Source organism: Pogoniulus pusillus, chromosome 1, assembly GCF_015220805.1.
Source record: "Pogoniulus pusillus isolate bPogPus1 chromosome 1, bPogPus1.pri, whole genome shotgun sequence".
Classification (NCBI taxonomy): Eukaryota; Metazoa; Chordata; class Aves; order Piciformes; family Lybiidae; genus Pogoniulus; species Pogoniulus pusillus.
This window is the reverse complement of record NC_087264.1, coordinates 43,006,311-43,028,907: the sequence shown is the minus strand read 5'-3', so window position 1 is coordinate 43,028,907 and position 22,597 is coordinate 43,006,311. Positions and strand designations below refer to the sequence as shown.

The following is a 22,597-nucleotide window of genomic DNA, read 5'->3' as shown; positions in this document are numbered from 1 at the left end:
CTTTTATGCTTGCTTGCTTCTCACTCTACACCCAAACATCACAAATATTTAATTACTTCAAGCAGAGAAGAGAGTCTTCAGTAACAGGTAGAAAGAGTTATACCTTCCACTGCAAGATTATCTGCATCTGCAGCAGACTGAGAAACGTTATGTAACCAGTGGCTCCCACAGGCAGGACCTGTGCTATAGCCACTTGAATGGCAGATGAAAAGGGAGGTTCCCATCATTTCTGTCTAAAGCCTGGTACTCTATTCCTGAGAACAACTATTACCCCAAGTACGCAGACTATGGATTCTATCAGATACAAGCTAGGCATTGGTGCTGAGCAGCACTGTCAAGAGAAATAATTCTACGCAGAGCTTTAGGCACTTCAGGAAATAGAAAACACAGGCAGCCTAATGACCTCCAGCAGCAGGCAGTAGTGGGACGTGGAGGGGAAACACCGAAGAGAATAACCAAAGGACTTGGAAGACTGACTGGGGGTTTGAGCACCTGAGAGACAGTTAGATGGCAAGAGGACATATAATTTTCTTTTGTGGACACAGGTCAAAGTCTTATTTGCTGATGTTTATCAAAAAGCTTTTTATAAGACTGCCCAGGAATCCCTGGATGTATGCCCAGGCACAGGGAGGCATGTAAATTTTTTGTACCTAAGATTCCATACACCCCTGAATATAAAGCAAGAAAACATGCAGCTTGTGCAGGCTAACCTGCAATAAAGGGTCTCTCCTTCCATCAGCAGCAATGACATGACAAGCTCAAATTCATACAGACAGTTACATGCAAAATCAGAAACACAGCTAGTATGTTCCTACTCCTATTCTGGACATCAGAGACAATCTCTCCTTGGCACTTTCCCTCCTGCCTTTTTCTGACCCAAAATAAACATGTATATTGTGAAGGTAAAAATATCTGGACCATCCACTTGCCATAGATGCTGATGTGAAACAAGCAACATCTTAGTTGTGTACAAAGTTTCTTAGTCTCTACAGTTTTAATTCAAGAAGGTACAAAACTACTTTGCAGGGAAAACGAGAGCAACGAGAAAGTCTTGCAAATTTTTATTTACTATATCAGTTACCGCAGATCTTCCCCTTCTGCCTCCACCTCTAGAGCCTGCAGCTATTTCCATGGCTCTAGCAAGTAACACATCAGATCTTAAAAGGCCACTTGGATCTAACCACAGATTCCTGTGCTATACAAGAGGTTAGAGAAGGAATTTTACTGTACTATCACCCTTCAGAAAAAAATGAAGTTGCATGGATGGTACAAAAGAAAGACTTCAAGCACAAGTAATAAAGAATCATAGAATCAGTCAGGTTTGGAAGGGACCACAAGGATCATCTAGTTCCAACCCCCTCGCCATGGGCAGGGACACCCCATCCTAGATCAGGCTCACCAGAGCCTCAACAATATTGGGGAAAAAAAGATTCAGGAGTGAGACCAAAGATCAGTAGTCTTCCACCCTCCATGCATCCTAGGAAATGAAACTAAACTAGCTACACTCAGATTCCCTCTAAGTAAAATATTCTTACACTGTCCTTCAGACCTAGAAGTTACATAGGACCACTCACTACATGGAGAAATACTAACTAGCACAACCATGACAAATGAAAGGAAATAAAAAAGGAAGAGATTCATGATAAAAACGAAATTTAGAAAATTCCTCAAGCATATTTAAGAAAACATAGAAGCCAAGGGTAGAAGGAGAGGCATAGAAGGAAGAATTTAAAAGCAGAGGCAGGGTGGATTCATGGATCTCATGCCCTTTACAACAGTACAGCTGGGGAAGATTGCTTTCTGCCTTGACCATAAAAGCTCCCAGCCCATCCTTTCACTGATCTCTCTTCTTGCTTTGACTGTTTCTTTTCACCAGAGATCTTGTTTTCCTTGTTGTCATCATTGTATGCTTTTTCCCCTTGCTCCCTCAGAGCAGCTGTCACATTTACTCAGGTCTCATGAACTGCTGTGCTGTGGGTGCCTGTGATTAATTATACTGTTAGCCTTCATTAAGTTAGTGGATTGGCACTCTGGCAGAGAGGCAGCAGGACCAGAAGGAGAAGCTATTGAGAGCCAGCAGGATCTCTTGTCCTGCAGTTTGTGTGTATGTTGGGCATGTGAGGCTTTTGTCCTCAAAACCAGCAATATCTGGGGGTTCTGTATTTTGCAGCAAACGGCAAAGCCTCTGCCTCACTGCATGCAAGGCTCAGTTTAAAAGAAAACAAGGCATCACAACCCAAAACACAAACACCAGGTGCTGGAACAATCTATTGCCCTGAGTGGCTTGCTGCTGTAGCCTACCCTGTTTTGTGCAGCAGAGACGGATAAAGATCAGTGTACTGACAATGGCTTTGGTTCTCATACAACTCATAGAGTTAAGCAATTCCCAGAAGGTGCTGACTCCTTTCCTCCAGGATTACCAACTGTCCAGTGAAGCATACAGTTGAAATGCTTCTCTTCCATACCTCACAGAAAGAATGTATTTGGTCTCTCAACAGCTTGGGGAAGGGGGCTTTTGTAGGAGGCAGAAGAGCCTCCGTTTTGTTTGTGGCATGGAATTTGCCTCTCCCATGCAAAGGCACATGCTCTCTGATGCTCAAAGACCAAGGAGTAAACTGTTTCTATTCAAATTGCATGCATTCACCTCAACTTCTGCTTCTCTGTGGCCTGATTGAGATCAAATTGTAAATACTTTCTAGGATATGATAATTACAGCCTAAAAATCTCCAGGAGTCTGCTAGTAACTCTTTACCCTGTGCAGCTGGGAGACATGCAGTTCCTAAAAGTTATTACATGACCTTGTCCTCCCTGGAGGGATTCACTACAGATGCTGTTGGAGTTTTTATTGAAGTTCAGGGTTTCATATTGTGTTTTACTAGTCAGTGACAAGAATCTGTGCATGAGAATTAGGGAAAGAGGGTAGTTTAACTACTCTAGTTATATCATACGGTTTAATAAACAGAGAAGACTAAACCGAAGATATTCTCTCTGAAGCTGTTATTTTACTCTGGCACCACTGAAAAAATCAAACCCTAATTGATCCATCACATTTATAGGTCATTCTTTGCAGCTTCAAACATCCAAAATTTAGTTTGCCACAACTGTAAGATTTGGTACGTGGCAGAAACAACTAGAAGTGCTGCTGCCAGTGTTGCACCAAATCCAGATGACTCAAGGTAATAGCCATATCTTACATTACTTCGGACTAGACTCAAGGACCCCAGAATAAGCAGAATCCATTGACCCCATTTGGGCAGGAGAATACAAGATAGCTCTCTAGGGAAGGGAGAAAAGTGACTCCAACATGAGAAGCTTCGACAGATTGTTTGAGAGACGGAGAGATCAGATAAAAGTCCAGCAGAGCAGATGCTGTAAGAGGATTAGAGCAAGCAGATTAGAAGCCTTGAGAATGCAGAGATCATCAGACTCATGATTTCTCTTTAAACATAATCAGAAACAAGAATCCCAACTCCCCCTCCCCACTACCAATACTCCACATCCTTATTTCCTCTCTCCCTTCTCTACTCTTTCTCAGTATTTCTCTCTCATGTTATGTTCCCAAGAGGTGATTAATGCCACATGATGAACATGAATGAAGCTAAATAGGCAAAGTTTCTAGAAATGTGACAGAGCCCTCTTGAAGAAGCAGGACTATGGAGGCTGGACACATATACCAAAAACCTCAGGTCCTAATAAGAAGCTGTATTCAAGTGGGTGGTAAGCAGGAATGCCAGATACCAGGGAGAATGCAGGTCCCAAATGGATGAAGATACTGACAAGAACAGAAACAACAAATGTTTTTCCAGATACACTACTACCCAGAAACCTGCTATTCCCATGACAGCTTCATCTCTTTGCTATACTTCCTTCACCTCTCCTTCACATCATTTAGAGATGGATGAAGAACCTACCAGCATTCACTGAAGAGCACTAAACAAGTTATACAATATTCTTCTTCACTCCCTGACCTTAAGTCTGTTCAGTTTGGGCTGTACTGTCCTGCTGTACTGAAAATATTTCTCCACAGAATTTTTCCAGTAGTCTTCTAAGTGTGTTTACAGCTGTAAGATTTGGGAAAAGATCAGTCTGTACTGAGAACCATCACTGAGAAACTATGAAATGTATACATGTTTGTGCTTGTCAGTACAAACCAACAGGCATCCAAAATCACAGCATAAAACATTATGTTATTCCTAACACCAGCCACACTGTGGATAGCACAGAGTTTAAGTGAACAGCCACACATACCCTAAAGACCAAAATAAACATAATGATACCCAAAGAATTATGAATCAGCTCATAACAGACAAAGTTTTTCTGTCACTCACGTGCTATAAAATTGGGTAGGTTAATAAACAAAGAACCCCAGATGCACAGCATAACAGTGCACTCCACAGCACTCCAAGTAAAACATTCAACAGTTTTACAGAGCCCATAAAAAATAAAAAGGAAAAAAAAACCCAAAACCTAGAAGTGTTGGCTGTTGACCTACATTGACTCCAGAAATGTAAATATGTACATGGATTGCAAATCACCTCTAGCTAATGGTGCAGGTGGTAGACCTCCTACACATTAAGCCATAAACTCTAGAAGTGGATGTTTCCATGCCTTGCATTTAGATACACCATACGTAGCTCTGGGTATCACCTCTGAACTTCTCATGACCTCTCCCCTTATCCTTTCCAAACTCATCTGCATTTCAGGTCATGTATATATGGTTCCCCTCATCGAATATTCTCCAAGCCACTGTCTCTCCACCTTCTCTCCTAAAGCCAGCTTTTTGTGCTTTGTGTTTTAAAGAAATAAAATTAGATCTTTGTTTGCATGTCCAGTAGAGGCTACAGTTTAGCTGAAGTCATAAATCACTACCAAACCATTCTCCTGTGGATAGAACATGTAAGTGCCAAATGCAGAAAGTGCCTTTGTCTTGGATCAGTAGCAACAACCACCTAACCCCAGGATTGCCTGTAGAATCCACTCCCAGATTTAGTCTCCCTAAACCGACACTGAGGAAATAATTATTACTCCCAGTAAGTGGAATTCAGCATTGGGCTGTGAAAAGGAAGAAGTAAGAAAGGAAAGGGAAACTCTGCTTGACATAAATTATTCTATCAGGAATTTAAATTAAACTGATTGATAAAAGTTTGCTAGCAATTGGGAAAAGTGTCCTATACCTCCCCCAGCCTTGTTTAGACTCTAAATAGCAAAGTAAACCAATAATGGAAGGGAAGCCATAAATCTCAGTTGGGCCTGGTGACAGGCACTGTGCAAAGCTATTAAAAAAGAAGGTGATTTAGTTTGGTATTAAACTCTTTAGCTTCTCACTTCCTTCTCCTCTTCTCTTTCTGCTTCAAGGTCAGAACCTCAGTTATTCCCACAAACACATATACTCTTTTCAGTCTTACTTTATCAGAGCAATGCTTGTTGTACAGAGTGACAGACTGCAACACCCAAGGACCCTAAATAAGCAGAGCAGGGCAACTCAGGACAGCTACTGTTGCTGCCAGAGAAGCCTCTGCCTTAAGAAGCCAGCTGCTTAGGGATTTTCCCATCCTCCATTTCCACAGACTGTGTTTCTCCACAGACTGTACCAAAACAGGACAGAGGAACTAAGGTTGATATTAGAGAAAGAAGTTGTTATACATTTGCTTGACTCTAGAGGTAAAACACACATCAAAAGGTTTACACAATCAGCAAGTTGAGCCCACACCTGTCCATTACAGGAAGGAATCACCTGTTTGCAGTGCTTCAGAACATATATTTATCACCTCAGCTCTGCATGTCACCTCTACACGACAGGTACTGCTATCTGGCCTTTTCCCATTGAATGAAGAATGACCAGGCACCATGGTCTTCCTCAGTCAGATGCTGTCACCTGTTCAGTTTTCTTTTCAGTCTCAACAATGGGGTTGTGTGGCTGCATGCCTGCAATTCCTAGTTGGCTTTCTCCTCCAATCCTTCACACCAGCACACAACAAATTTGCTAGAGCAGACTAGACACCTGACTGGGGTCAGGAGTAATGCTGCCCGTTAGAATTAGAGCCCACATCCAGGGCTTCTCTTCCAAAATGCTGAGAAAAGATTCAGCCCCTGCTGCTGGTGTGTGTGTGCCCCCTCTGCAAGGTGACTCGACTTTCCTCGTTATCCACTGCACTGCCATGCACACTAGAGAAAACCAAACAGTGCTGTGAAGGCAGGACGAAGGAGTAGTGTTACTTCTGCAAATTAGAGAATGTCATGGAAAGATCTCTCTGCTCTCCTAGAGCATTTAGTTTGAGCAGATACAAGCAGCGACTGCAGTCTTGTGCCAGTCTCCCATTCTGACCTAAAAAGTACAAAACAGTGCAACAGAGAGCAACAAAGGCAAGAGAAAATAAACTAGAAACAGATACGGCAGCAAAAATCTCTGGATGCAGTGAAAGTAAATTCAGCTCAGTCATGGAGGCATACAATAGTTCTCCCTGATTACCCAAGAAGTTCTTTCTTCTAATGGAAAAAAATATAAATTAGGGGCACCCTTCCTTTAAGAACTAAATTTATGTTAAAAACAGAGGCAAGCAGTGGAATTTTACAAGGTGGGGTTGTCACAATGCTGTCAATATAGATCTACAATAGTCAATGTAAGCAGAACTTCTGAAGATACGTCCTGGTAGGCATCTAATGGGGGACCAATTAGAGGAAAGTGAGATCAGCACAGCAAAAGGCCATTTCATTTCGAACTTCGAAGTCTTGACAATACACCCAAACCTGGCCCCTCTTTGTATTTTTGGTATGCAAGTGCTTCCCTGTACCACCCACCACAAACACAACCAGCCTTGCTATTGGTGCAGTTCAGAGACCTAAACCCCAAGCACTTCAGCAACTGTGAAAAACATCAGAAGTGCAAGCCTGTGAAGCCCAGCACCTCAGAGATGAAGCTCTGCATCAGCCTATCTACATCTCTGCTGATAATCTGCTTTATATTCTACAGGAGCTTTTCTTTCTCTGGGTGCAGCAGGGAATAAAAGGAAAGTAAAATAAAGGAATATGTAAATAATCCTTTAAAAAAAACCCAAACTAACAAAATAAGAAAAAGTAAAAGAACAGTGCATTTCACAGGGCTTTATGGTTCCTGAACTCCACTAACACTGGAGAGAGAATGAGACAGCAACTGGCAAACACAGAATAACAGGCAGGCACTTTGACAATATGAATCTTGTCGCCTCTGGCCTGCTATGATGAAAGGGAAGTAAGTATCCCTGAGACCCATCTGAACTCATCTGCTTTTAACTAGTGTAGCAAGAGCTGTGCTGACAGACTCCCATCTGCTGGTTGATCAGATACCACAGAAGACACATTGAAAAGAACCCACAGTCTCCATTACTAAAAGGAAGTTATATATGTAGGTATATATACACACATCTCATCTAAGGCTGGCAAGCATCCTAGGGATTCCCTAGGAAATTCTTATCTGCCCCCACTATTATTTCTCTGCAGTTGTCAGACAGAAAGCTTATTTACAGCTGAAGGGGAGAACTTCAATGAAATGAAGCATAAACCATCCTCCTGAAATGAAATCCCCAGAATCTATTCATGAAACTTAGGCCATAATAATAACTAAACTTTACTACAGCATTCTTTGTTCTTCCATTACTCACAGATGAGTGAAATGGTTGCAGTTTTATCAGCCTGTTGCTGAACTGTCCTTCCATAGGCAGTTCTTATCTACAGAGTATCTCCATCCTCTGTAGTTAAGTCCCTTAGTACCCTGCAGCCTTCAGTCACATCAGTCAGGTTAACAAACCCCTTCAGAGTACAGCCCCAAGTCTCATTTGATAGATCACTCTGAGGCATGAAGCACATATAAGCTCTAAAGATTTTCCACATGAGACCATGATGGGAGATAGGCTTGCAGAAAGTGAAGGATTCTTTATTGCCCTGTTAAAGACAGAAATCTGTGGCTGCAATTTATTGAGCAGTAAGACATGCAAGAAATAAAATTTGTCCAAATACAAAGACAAACAGCAAACAACCTAATCTGGCCACTTATCAAAGAGTTCAGCTCAACAGCTGTCACGTCAGGATGGGTGTTATTACTGTCAACAAAAAGCAAACCAATCCTAATAAAAATTTAAGTTTTACACAGAGGGAAGACTGGAAAGCACATAGGGACCAGTATTTATTTGGCATGGGCAAAGATAGGCTGCAAATTCCATGATAATAGGGTAAGAGAATAGAATATGACAAAGTCAAACTTCTGACAAAATCCAAAGCAGATCCCACAATTGCTGTGAGCATCCTGCATGGCAGTTTTGCTAAACTGAAACAGCAGGATTCAGTTTTGTAAGGCACAGAGGGGGTAAATAGGAACTCAGGTTTGCTCCTGTAGATCTGCTGGTAGATCTAGCTAAGCAAATTCCTCTCCCCAAGTCTCTGCTTCACTTCACAGAGTTTGCCCTCGGTACATTTTATCAAGCACTTTCTGTCATAGGAAAGTAAGTCTCCTTTTCTCTAGAGAGTTACGGAACTATAACACTCACACAAGGCAACACCTGGCCTCTTATTTCCTAGTTTGTAAGCAGCAAAAGCAGAGTAAGTGCTGCATACCCCTGGCTTGCATCCTCTATACAGGCAGACAAACGAAATCCCTGGGACTTTGTCACTGTGTGGTGGGGTCACCTAGCAGCCTACCTCAGCAAGAGCTGGGCTTAGTACGGTTCAGAGGAAGCACTTCCACTTCAGAGGAAGCATTAGAGGGGCCAGGCAGCAGTCATCAAGCCTGGGCTTGTCTGAGAGGGGGCGCTAATAACATACATTACCCATTTCTTCAAGCTACCAAACACCAAATTGAAAGGAAACGAGTATTAAAGTAAAACATTAATCTATATTTTCTTAATGTTTGGGTAAATATACAACTTGTAAAATTAAACACTGTGTTCTCCTAAACTAACAGAGGTAAATCCTCTGCAGGTTTGTAAAGCCAAGAGTATTACCTATCAAGGGATTTGTAAAAGCAGGCATGTCACTACCAGGTACTAGCCAGCAGCAAGTTTGTCAAATGCAGATGGTACATTTGTATTGGATCTACTAGACACCATGCTCTGCAGAACTCTGTTCACATTCCTGGCCCAAACACTAGCATGCAGCAACGCTAAGCTTTTCTGTTCTCTCTTCCTGTGGCCAAACCAAATAGCCTGTAGAACACATAGGTCTAAGTACTCAGAGGCTTCTACAACATCAGAAAGAAACAGGGCTACAGCAAGTACATTCACTGAGGGACCATGATGAGCTTTCACCTTATACAGAGATGTATCTCAATGTCCATTCCACTGAATACACTCCACTTCTGGCTCTTTTTCTGGACTCCTCCCTTGTGCTTCATCCCTTACAGCTGTAGACTGTGACAAGCAAAGTAAGGCACAAGGCCCAGTAAAGGCAAGTTTCCAAGGGACAAAATAACAAATGCTTATGTCTGCAAAATCTATGTTCTAGAATTTGGGGATGCAGACTTTTACTTGCAAGTGGTGGTTAATATCAGCCAACTTTCTAGGTTGAACTCTGGAGGTGCAGCTCCCCTTTAGCTCCTTTCCTTCTTATTTGGAAGCTTCAAGCCTCTCAGGACAGAATTGGTTTGTTGCTTCCACACATATAGGTTTGGTCTATATGCAGAACTGGTTCATCGCAGTGCTAGAGATTCTGGGGGTTTTGAGACCTTGCATTAAGCTAGCACTGGGTTGAGAGCAAGCATCCAGTAACTCACATTTAAGCTACATAAGCCCACTGTTGGCTCTTCCAAGAGACCAAGACACTACCCTAAAATCCCTGACAAGGTCCCAAAAGCAAGGCTGCTTAGATGATAATACTCAGGGGATCTATCAATTTGCACTGCTCTCAGCAGCTATCATTTTTTCAAACTTGGTCACTGAGGACCTGTTTTATTCTAAGCCTCTGACTCAGCCCAAGCAGCCACTTGCCAAATCTCACTTTAACCAGCTGTAAGTTGCTCTCCTCACTGCACAAGAGAATCTCACCCTTGAGAAATAAATACGTCCCCTCAAACTGCCTGAGCTGCCAACACTCAAGAAATGTGTTGGTTGTATAGCAAGAAACACGCAGCTATTTAGGAGCTCACACGTAGATTCCCTGTCCAGTCATCACTTCTGTCAATGGTGGGGTTGGATTCTGATCTTCCTGTTCTGCCAGCCCAAAAGATAAATGGAGATCGTGTCTATCTGCTAGCAGCCTCAGGTTGGCAACGCGGGTAGGCAGTTTTGGTTTCATCCGGTAGAGGGCAATACTAACATAGGAAAGTGAATTACAGCGTTTCCCGCACTGACTTAAGCGAAAGAATTAAAGGCCCTGATCTAACAGCACTGAGCACATAACAAAGCACTTGGATAGCTCATGTACTCGGTCCATCAAAAACTTTCCCCCAGCCGAGCATCATTTAGTTGGAAAGGATGCTCCACCTTAAATTTTAAGAGGCTTCTTTCAGGTAAGAATTTTTTTAAGCAGAAAAGATGGTCTGGCTGATCACAGCAGAAATACAAACAAACTTCTTGTGCTACTCTTTAATAAAGAAGTTCTTCTATCTCACCCAACTTTAATCTGCATATATGATGAGGGCCAAAAGATCAATGCTTCAGCATTCTCCCCGGAGTAGCCTGCTTGATACTGACCAATACTTAAAGACAAAAGAGATAAAATGCACCAGAACTGCAAACGTGATGGATCTGCCTCATACTTGTTTCGGCCAGAAATTAGCTTTCTATGAAGCTGCCACATATGCACATAGTCCTCATCTGTTTCTGAATCTTGTGACAATACTGTCACAAACTGTGCTCTAACAGCACCCTTCCACAGTGAGTCTCAGAGGTTAACTCCACATATTTTTTAAATAATTTTTAATATAACTTTTTTTTGCCTATTTTATAAATAAAAGTTTCTGCTTCTACAACCTTTCCATCTCATTACTTTGAAACAATTTACAAGCATAAATGATTGAAGTTTCAAAATAAAGTTTTGCTTGTGTTCCATTCAAGCAAACACTCTTCTTTAGAGACTGGTAAGTGGAGGCATATGACATGACAGTGAGTTTCCCCAAGGGCACACCATGTATCTGCATTGGAACAAAGATGAGGGCTTTTTTCTAGCCGCAGTCATGTATTTTAAACACTTACCCACGTTGCTATTCATGTTTAGTAGCACGAGACACTTTTGTTTCTTCTCTGAAGTCCTCCATTGTCCTCAGATTATGGAGCCAGGAGGTGGAGAGAAACTCCTTTTCTGTTCATAGTATTCTGCCATTATGTTTATTTGCTTACAGATGAGAGAAGGTGTTTTCTAATGCTTTGTTCACTCTATTCATGTTTTTCCTTTCTCCTAAACAAAACCACCCAGGACTATCTTTCCTGATGTTTTTCAAAGTAAAATATTTTTTCCATAAGTATTAGGCAAGCCAATGACTCATGTCAACATAAAAAAAAATAGCATATTACACACAATTCAGCACTATCTGGGAGCAATCTACCAACATCAGTGTAGAAAGAAACACAACTTTTGCACCTAGGAAACCACAGTAGTGAATTTGCAGATCTCATCCTGAACTTTCACACAGATGCTTAGGTGCCTAGCTTTAATGGATGTCTTTGGGGCTTCCAACACATACCACCAAGTAAGATAACAGATTTCTTCATTCTACCTCTTCTTTGCAGCCAGGTAGGACCAGTTCCACAGCTCCATCTGTGGTGTGAACTCTCACAGTCTATCTACATTATGCAATGATAACCTTTTAAACAAGCTGTATCACTCACAAAAGCAAATGACTCCTAATGCTAAGGTGACTGCAGACAAGAACCAGTCAGTAGGCTTCCTTCATGCAGCTTTGCAAATGCATCTTGACTCAAATACCATCTTTGAGGTCTCTTCCAACCTGGTTGATTCTATGATAAGGCATAAACACCCTTCTTGCATACTACATGGAACCTAGAAACAGAGAAGTCACCTACCATCCTACTGCCACATCCTCACATAATTCAGACACTGACCTTGCTCTACAGTCTTAGAGCATCTTCCCTCCCACATACATGCACAGCCCAGCCATAACACCTCAACTGATGCACCCACTACTACCCCCAGCAACCCGACCACCATGTAGCTCTCACCACCCTTCTCCCTATCCTTCTGGACCAGGCCATCAGGCTTTAGGCAAGGCAGCCCAAGCCACCTTCCAGCTCAGCACATCCCTCCAGCAAAGGTGACTCCACTCCAGACACCTGCTGCAGCAAGGAAAGGTGACTGCTGTCTTACAGTAGTACATTTCTGTGAAGAACTCACTCACACAATATGATCACTATAGTTTCTTTTTGCTTTGTGTAAGACATTCCCTTACAAAGCTGTGAACATTTCCTAAACAAATACTACCACAATTTTAAACTAAATCAGTTTCCAGTTCTCCTTTTTTCCTCCACATACTGAGGTCTTTCCCATTCATAAGCATTAGCATGTTTAATACTTTCCGAATATGCATTAACTGCTCTTAACTCCATTGCTTCAAGATTATGCAATCTGCATCCTACATGTGCAAAACCTAATGAAAAGACTGGCTTAATCAAACTCTAATTTCAGAAGTCCACATTCACAAGTTATCAAGCAGTCGTCAAGTGTCTGCCTAATGCTAACTACAAATATTAACCAAAAAATCATGTTCTGAGTTTAAAGTGCAGAACACATCTAAAATCATGAGGGTGTATCAGTCTGTTTATTCCAGCTTCCACACTGACAAAAAAGCCCTGAGTTTGTATTGAAGAAACAAGTATGTTTGGATACTGTTGCCCCAGGACGTAAATAATCTAAGTGCTGGACGCATTGTCTTATCCTTTGATGCTAAGGTAAAACAGGATCTTTAACTACTATGGAAAAGAGACCAGCTGAATGAACCGGGAACAAAGGATAGATGTGCACAGCTTGTGAAATACAGACCTTAAACAAATGTTGTGAAAGGCTCTTTGGGCAGCTTTTGTATTTTAATATTTTCTCTTTAATCTGTCTGTAAGGCCTAGAGCAACAAACGGCAGGGTATATTTAAGAAGAATGCTCTATCATTCCTTTTAATTTTTAATTTCTCGGTAAAAGTGACAGTGTAATCTCCAGAAACTCACATGCTCAGGGGCATTTTTATAGTCTCCAGTTTTGCATGAACTCTCCCTAGAGAAGGCAAGGTCCCCCGACTCTCATCTAGCAAACATTTGAGTAAACTGCCTATTAGACAACAATGCCCTCCAGCAAGAGGGGGAAACACTGCTCTGTTCCTGTGTTGTCTTCTCCCTCCACCCTCCTGCTGCTCATCACAGTACAGACAATTCTGCAACAGCTGCTTCTTTGGGGGGAAAAGCAGACAGTGGATGAGACTTCTGAGAGTTCAGGAAGGCTCAGCAAAAAAGGGGAAAGCCTGTTCGAATGGGAATTTCACAACTGTTTCCTGATGTTTTAGGCTCTTGTTTTTCCTTCCTCTACAACTAAGCAAGGAGAACCAACCCACCTCAGGGTTAACCATTTAGCTCCTGTAGCCCATCATGCACTCAGCAAAGCGTCAAATTCAAAGCCCTTTAAAAAGTAACACAGCAAGAAGCAAATGTCAAACATGCCTCGAGAACACAGAAACCAGCCTTGCATTCCCAGCATTAAATGATCTCTGGCAAACGCAGCTTCACACACAAAAAGGATCCCTGCTGGCCTCTCATCTGCCAGGGCTTGTACACTGGTGCAGGAATCCAGCAAGAAAGAGTCAGGAAGTCTCTCCCCATCTTTCACCCTCTTGCAAAAAAATAATTCAAAGCACTGAAAGACTTTCAAGAGGAGGAAAAACCCTTGAAGAAGTGAGGACAACAGCAATGAGTTTTCCACAGAGCTCTTGACCTCAGGAGCTGTGCCTGCAGATTTTCACCTGCCAGCAATTCCAGCATTTGCATCCCAAACTGCACTCACCATCACCATTCCTGAGCAATCTGGTCTGTGGTTCATTCCCTCCTTGTGCAGCTATGCACTTTCCTTCATCTTCCTGAAGAGATCTGCTCCCTCTGAGAAACTTCACACGGAAAGCTTCAAAATTCAGGATTTTTTATCTCCACTCTACCTTGCTGGAGACCATCCTGGATTTACAGCTCTTCTCTCTAAAGTAAGAGCAGTAAGGTCTAAGGAATAAGGCCCATGGAAATGACCTCAGAATCTAGCCGCTAGTTTTCTGTGCCCTGGATCAGCCAGGGAAGTGAATGCTGCCCCAAGAGTCACTTTACTCAGGGGAAAGAAAAGTCTGCTTCATGCAGCAGGAGCATCTCTCTGACTGCTAGGCTCCAAAACAAGCAGTACTGGGCTGAATAATCCATGCCCTCTACACTGCTCTTGCAGTAAGTGTTTGCTGCAATCTTCCCAACATGGACTTCTACTAAGCTCCACAGAAAGAAATGCACTTAAGACATTCCAAATTTAACAAAGCAAAATGCATGCACATTACAGTACAGCAATGTGAAACTGAAGTGGCAGTGAAATGGACTGATCGGATTGGTTAGAATGATTTTGTGTCTGACTTCAATCATTCCATCATTCTGCTGTGCAAAAAGGTGAAGGTCACAGAGCAATTTAGTGGCAGGACTGCAGATGAATCCCAGGTGACTGACAACTAGCTCCTCCTTCTACCCAGCCCTAGCCTATCTTTTAACTAACAAACAGCACAGGAGTCCCTTGTCAGCAAGCAACACATGCAAGTGGGTCTCCAGGATGGAAAAAGAAGAAAAAGAGGGTCCCCAGGTTCTGAGGGGGAATGAAAAGTTGCTGAGGACATCACTTTTCACTATCTACTATTCTTATTTTTCATTAGATTACACAGATCAAATATACTTGGCTATTAAGCAGAAAGGCACCCAGGGATGCAAAAAACCCCCCAAAACTTAAAATATCCTGATTTATCAACAGAAAAATGCAATAACCACAGGGGGAAATCAGCATATTGCTCTTGTTCTAAATGATCATTTTATAGACAAAAACTAGGAATAAATCCAGGAATAAAGAATGAAAGGAGAAAGGCTGTGGATGTAATGCTGCGGGTCTAACCCACAAAAGAGTATTATGGAGAGCACTAGTAATTCAGTTACCTGAAGGAATAACAGTAGCACTACAAACCCACGTGTATTTAGACTCACTGTCTAGCAAAGCTAATCCAGATTGGAGGTTTTCACAGTATCAACATGAGTTTTGAATGTATGCATATATTCTTCTCTCTGAGTACTTGTGTGTGTAAAGTTTTTAACTTAGAGCATCTTCTGCTTCTCTAGTTTCTTTTACCTTTTAACATCTCCACTTGTGAACCAGAATTCTGTTTGCATCTGTCTTTTATTTCATGCTTGACTTCCACGCACAGATCTATAGGGGGAGCACAATGCTATATTGAGTGCTGAGCTATGGCAAACTTACCTCAGCTGTGATCTAACTTTGATATAATTGACTGATAGGTAAAACAGCCAATGATTTGGGAAAAGCTGGAAGTTGTGACTGAAATAAGCAACAGCTCAGGGCTAAGAACTAAGTCAGTCTGACTTCAGTCAGCCATCAAAGGGCCATCACACGCTAAGGGTATGCAGACTAGAAAGTGGTCAGATACGGTCTTCAAGAAACACTGCTTCATACATGAACCAAACATGCAAAGCTAACTGGAGCATTTGTGCATGCTTCACATGTGGATAAGGAAATGAGGAAATGCACAACAGATGAGTGACAGAAGATTAATAACAAGAAAGCACATGGAAACTGCTACACTGTATACAAGGTAAGGTAGTAATATAAGGTACTACAGAAGAAGTATCCTGTAAAACCCAGCCCGTGGACATAGAAGCTGCAATCTTAAATGCACAGCTTGGCACCAAACATTAGGCCCAATCTCAAATGATCTCACCTCCTTCTCTCTCTTAGAAAGACATTAAAATTAAAGGGATACAAAGAATCAACGGAAATCCACCTGAGCATCAACTCCATCTCTGTTCTCCTCTCTCTAGGTCCTCTCAAAAGCACTTAATCCCCCACCTAGGCTCCACAACCTGTCCTCAAACCATATCTCCAACAGCACTAAATGCAATTACTGTAATTGATGTGCTGCTTTTGTTAAGACCATGGTATCAATAAATGGAAGTAAAACAAGCTGCTAAGGAAGATGTAGTAAATTTATTAGAATGGATGCATGCAGTGGCTGGCATAATAACTGCTGATGGCCAATTCATAAATCACAGCTAGACTCTTTGGGAGACCTGTAACTCCCAGGCAGCTTTCCTCCTAAAACAACAGCATAAAGAAACAAATGAGAGACTGCTTTTAAAGCCAGTGTAAAACCTTTGCTATGCCAGTTGCAGCCTCAACAGCTAACGTGTTTAGAACTACCACACTCAGAAGTAGCTAAAATTCCATCTGGAAATGTCAGACAAGAAGCTCTCTCATCTTTTCCTCCAAACAAATGGGAAGTCACACTTCAGACACGCTCTCTAACCTCTCTTAAGGCCTGCAGAGAGTCCAGCAACCTAGAAAGCAATCCAGTACCTACCAAAGGTCACCCAGATTTCAGAAGTACGCACAGCAATATCACATACCCAGCACACCAAGACTGCCTGTGACTAACGTGGCAACCCAGGGCAACTAAGGTAGTCGTCACAGCAACTGGAAGCCCTGCAGGTCCTAGTGTGAATGTGACTGCTTGCAGGCTGTGGCAAAAGACCTGAACAACCCGACCCACTGAATGTCATCCTGCTCTCAAGGCAGCAGCCCCCCCCGGAAGCGGTCTGCACCATCCTCTGCTATGCTAGCGTTACAGCTTGCAGGTACAGTCCTTGCAGTAGTGCAGAAGCAGAAATGCTGCACTATTTCAGTTGGTCCATCTTCTTCTCAGGGAAACTACAATGGTCTTGATACCAGCTTCTGTCTCCAGTACAGAAATATTAAGGTGGTGGTGCCCTGGCCCATTCCCTCTAGCTTTCACAAACCCTCGGGATGTGCAGGGCGCCTGACTACAAATATGCTGGCAACAAACTATCCGTGTCAGTCACACAGATGAGCTAACAAACTGGGGCATCAGTTTGGGCTCCTGCCTGAAGTCCTTATCCTGGAGTCCTCACCCTGTTCTACACTTCCCTTTCTCCCATATCTGCAATGTCTGATCCATGTCACTGGTGATGAGAGGGTAAGGAGGACGGAGAGAGGCTTACAGATGACAAATGTTCCATGTAAATTTTTAATGGCAATAAATGTGCTACTTTTTAGGATGATTTATTAATGTGCCTATAAATGTATAGACTGGCCTGAAGCATAATTCCATTGTATTAAAAGCTGTTGCTGCTTCCAGCTGGGGGTGATAAATAGTACCTCCTGTGCAACAGACTCAGGAGACTTCTTGTTATGCAAACAGTTTACCCTTTAGGGCACTGCACTGCTCTGAGGCCAGGACCATGCAATGTAGCTTTACAGGATATAACTGCTACACTCTGCTTCAAAGCCTTCTCTTCTTAGGGTATCGCCAGGTATATAGAATCATAGGATCAACCAGGTTAGAAGAGACCTCCAACATCATCCAGTCCAACCTATCAATCAGCCCTATTCAGCCAACTACACCATGACACTAAGTGCACCTCCAGGGACAGCGACTCCACCACCTCCCTGGGCAGCCCATTCCAATGGCTAATCACTCTCTCTGGGAAGAACTCCCTCCTAACATCCAGCCTATACCTCCCCCAGCACAACTTGAGACTGTGTCCCCTTGTTCTGTTGCTGGTTGCCTGGGAGAAGAGGCCACCCCCCCCACCTGGCTACAACTTCCCTTCAGGTAGTTGTAGACAGCAATGAGGTCATCCCTGAGCCTCCTCTTCTCCAGGCTGAACACCCCCAGCTCCCTCAGCCTCTCCTCATAGGGCTTGTGTTCCAGGCCTCTCACCACGTTCATGCCATAAAGGTTGAGGCTATAATGTCCAAATCTCATCCAGTCTGAATCCATGGGGCAGTCTTCCTGAGAGATCCATGTCACACATTACATGGCTGGCTGGTTCCATGAAGGCCAGGCAAGTATTTCCAGCTGTGCAACACTGCTCACTGCATGCCGTGGAGGGCCCACAGGCCCAAACAGGCTTATCCACGCCTTGCCTGGACATGTTTCTCTGCCCACACCCGAGGCAAACACATCACACGGCCCAAAGGGGCACACCAGGCCGGCGCCCTAAGTCTGGCCTGCCCAGGGCCCAGGCTGCGTACGCAGCTGCCTAAGCCCCCGCGCCCAGCACACGGCCCGCCGGGTGCAAGGCCTCTGCTCGCCCCGTATCTGGGGGAAGGGACCTGTGGATCCTAACTAATTTGGTGTGTTTTGGCCGACTGGATCCACAACCGTGGCCAAAGGAGCACTAATCCCGGCCCACACCTGACAAACAGGGCGATCCGGGTACACAGGATGCTCACCGCTCACCTCCCCTGCCTGCGGCTGCTGCCTTTGCTCGCTCTGCAGGCTCCTTTGTCCCACGGCACTTGGCGTCGATCCTAAGGACGATCCAAGTACGCGCTCCTGCCCGCCCGCCCGCCGCGACGGCCCGCGGGCAGCCTCCGCGCCGCGCACAGCACTCAGCCGGACCGCTCCGGACCGCGGGCAGCCTCCGCGCCGCGCACAGCACTCAGCCGGACCGCTCCGGACCGCGGGCAGCCTCCGCGCCGCGCGCAGCACTCAGCCGGACCGCTCCGGACCGCGGGCAGCCTCCGCGCCGCGCACAGCACTCAGCCGGACCGCTCCGGACCGCGGGCAGCCTCCGCGCCGCGCACAGCACTCAGCCGGACCGCTCCGGCCCGCGGGCAGCCTCCGCGCTGCGCACAGCACTCAGCCGGACCGCTCCGGCCCGCGGGCAGCCTCCGCGCCGCGCACAGCACTCAGCCGGACCGCTCCGGCCCGCGGGCAGCCTCCGCGCTGCGCGCAGCACTCAGCCGGACCGCTCCGGACCGCGGGCAGCCTCCGCGCTGCGCGCAGCACTCAGCCGGACCGCTCCGGCCCGCACACCTGGGCCCTGCGCCTGCTTTGCGCAGGTGGCTGCTGACCGCTGATGAGGGCCTGAGAGCCGCGGGACACCTCTCTCGTGCCCGTGACCCCTCCCCAGGCGGCCTGCGCCAGTGCGGACTGAGCTGTCAGCGCCGTCTGAAAGCATCCACGGGGCTTGCACCATAGATGTGTTTGGGGAACACAGAGAGGGAGACTTCCAGCCAGTGAGTGTTTGAACTCGCTTGATTCAGGTTGCTAAAGGACTTTGGTTAACTTTACCAGCGGCAGTTTATGCTGCAAGACTCTAATCAGAAGCATTTCTATAACCTTTGCCAAGTTGATTAATTTGGCTGCACGTAGACATTCTGCAAGATAGTTTCACCAACCGTACCAAAGAGTCTGCGTGGGTTAGTTGTATGTAAGTTTGGGGGAGAGTTCTCTTTGTATATATTAATACATTATTCAATAACCTTTGCATCGGCCTCATTATATCTCACCCCAAACCCCTCTGTAACACTGCACCACAACATATTTGCTTACCCAGCAAGAAATGCACCCATTCAGGATTGCCTGCTGCTTCTCCATGTGTTTTAACAAAGCCACCATTTAGCACTTCTATTTACTTTCATGTAGGAATCGCAGACTTTTTTTTAGTAGCATCATTGCCCTCACTTTCCTTCCTCACATAATGAAGTAATCCATGTAAATTCAAAAAAGTGTGATTCACAAAATAAGAATAAGGAATCATAGAATCAACCAGGTTGGAAGAGACCTCCAAGATAATCCAGTCCAACCTAGCACCCAGCCCTATCCAATCAACTAGACCATGGCACTAAGTGCCTCAGCCAGTCTTTGCTTGAAGACCTCCAGGGATGGTGCCTCCACCACCTCCCTAGGCAGCCCATTCCAATGCCAATCACTCTCTCTGTGAAGAACTTCTTCCTAATATCCAGCCTATACCTACCCTGGCATAACTTGAGACTGTGTCCCCTTGTTCTATTGCTGGTTGCCTGGGAGAAGAGGCCACCCCCACCTGGCTACAATGTCCCTTCAGGTAGTTGTAGACAGTAATAAGATCACCCCTGAGCCTCCTCTTCTCCAGGCTAAACACCCCCAGCTCCCTCAACCTCTCCTCATAGGATTTGTGCTCCAGGCCCCTCACCAGCTTTGTTGCCCTTCTCTGGACATGTTCCAGCACCTCAACATCTCTCTTGAACTGAGGGGCCCAGAACTGGACACAGTACTCAAGGTGTGGCCTGACCAGTGCTGAGTACAGGGGAAGAATAACCTCCCTTGTCCTACTGGCCACACTGTTCCTGATGCAGGCCAGGATGCCATTGGCTCACTTGGCCACCTGGGCACACTGCTGCCTCATCTTCAGCTTACTGTCTATCAGTACCCCCAGGTCCCTTTCCTCCTGGCTGCTCTCCAGCCACTCAGTCCCCAGCCTATAGCACTGCTTGGGGTTGTTGTGGCCAAAGTGCAGAACCCTGCCCTTGGCCTTGTTAAATCTCATCCCATTGGCCTCTGCCCACCCATCCAGCCTGTCCAGGTCCCTCTGCAGGGCTCTCCTACCTTCCAACAGATCAACACCTGCTCCTAGCTTGGTGTCATCTGCAAACTTACTGATGCTGGACTCAATGCCCTCATCCAGATCATCAATGAAGATATTGAACAGGACTGGGCAGAAAGATTCTTCAGTTGCTCCTCAGTCTGGATCCACTAAATTATTCCTCAACATATTTTACAGATGAGAAGAATTAATAGCGGTCAAACACTAAAGATGTGGCAGCACGTAAACACTATCAACTTAATGCAGTTTTATAAACTATTATCCACGAAACTGAGGCGCAGGGATAGCAACTAAATTGGCTAAGGTCCTGCAACCACTCAGTGTCAGAATCATTTAGTTTACACACACCCCAAGGAAGATAAGTAACACCACCATCAGCTTTGCTGTTGCAAACAAAAAAATGCTAGTCAATAATGAAAAGATCAGAAATAGACACTTACTGCTCTAAATTCCTGTTTAATTTGTGATGACACCATGCATCTCCAACCACAAGCCTTATGCATGAGTGGTTTGTTAACTTTGGATTTTTTAAATGACTTCCTTTAGGAGATCCTAGGTATCCAGGCCACTTTACCAGGAGATTTACACCTTTCATTAAAACAAGCGCAATGGGCAACAGTGGCAAGAGAAGTATCATGAAAGGGCCACAGTAAAGTAACATATATATATATATAGTGAGAAAAAAAATGTTGATGCCATGGGCTCCCTCTCAGGCAGTTAATACCTGACAACATTTGCATCTTGAGCACATGCTGCACGTTCCTGACTTACAGTGTGCAACTCTGACCTAAAAGCCAAGGCTTCAGAGGTAGTGTCTATAGCAGCCATGCGTATCACACAGCCCTGACCATGCAATGAGTAATCAGGAATACATAACTCTAATAGATTTGATCTGACTTGATAGTGCTCCCTTTTTAAAACTAGCTCAAATTAACTTTAATCTCTCTACTTTGTTAGCTTGTGAGTTTTTTCCTTTACTTCCATGCTCATAGCTTTGATGTTGAAAGCAAAGGAATAAGGGCTTCCAGTACTATCAAGGTAATAGGTATGATAGAGTCAGGCTTACTACTGACTAGGTTGTTGATTAAAATGATGCAGAAGATGCTTTGGATGGGGGGGCAGGGGGGGAGAGAAAGGAAGTAAAATGTATTTCATTCCCAGAAGTGTATTTCACAAGACTGAAGGTCAATTATCCCAGCAATTTACAGCCAGTCGCAACAATTTGGCTTGATTAGAGACTACAATACAACAGGGGAGTTCTCCTCACTCAGTCTCCCCACTCTCCCTTCTTTAGCAGCAGTTTGAATGTCAGAGATGGCAGAAAGTGCAGGGCACTTATATTGCTGAAAAAAGCAGCAAACAATCATTTGTCAGTGGATCTTGGCAAGTGCACACTCAGAGAATATATGCTAACTAGCAAGCATTGCAGGAGGGTTTAAAAGCCTGAAAGACTGGGTTGGCAATAAAGCAGCGAACAGGAGATGGACACTTTAATCACCAAGGAAGTCATTTGCTTAGTCACGATTAGTCAGTTAGTGAAGGAAGATGTGCAGAGATTTGGCAGCTGAAAAAATTGTTAGTTCCATGCAATCTGTTCATTATTCACCATCTTCCTCTTTCCTTCTGCACGAACCTCTCAAAGCCAAGATGTTTACCTTTCCAAGTGTCCACCACTGCAGCCAGAAAGCAGAGCCGTGTTGCTTTTCTGCTCCTGCTGTGCTGTGCCACAGACCCAGCCTGATACCATCTTAACCACCAGTGCTGGATCTTTTCTAATTCTTCCAACTGACTGTTAAAACTAGGTAGTTAACACTATGTATCAAGGCAGGTAGTTAACACTACGTATCAAACCTGGACAGGTAAGACAAGGCTGCCAAGCTGCTCTCACCAGCAGCCAGATACAGTGAAATGTTATGAGCTTGGATGTCATTTGTATCCAAGGTGCCTGGTGCCCAAGAAGAGCATTCTCATACACACACACACATCAACCTTGAGAAGGC

General features: G+C 44.4%; 1 protein-coding gene across 30 annotated transcripts in view; it reads right to left on the bottom strand.

The window, feature by feature from the left end:
• Positions 1-22,597, bottom strand: part of NRXN3 (neurexin 3) — a 1,092,565-nt gene that overhangs the window by 844,938 nt on the left and 225,030 nt on the right. The window contains exon 1 of one of the 30 annotated variants that reach the window (XM_064150913.1): positions 18,467-18,527. The exons of the other annotated variants lie outside the window; for them this stretch is intronic. The gene's annotated coding sequence lies outside the window, so the exon portion shown is untranslated. Of the gene's footprint in view, positions 1-18,466; positions 18,528-22,597 lie in introns of those variants that run through there. 30 annotated transcript variants of the gene reach the window in all.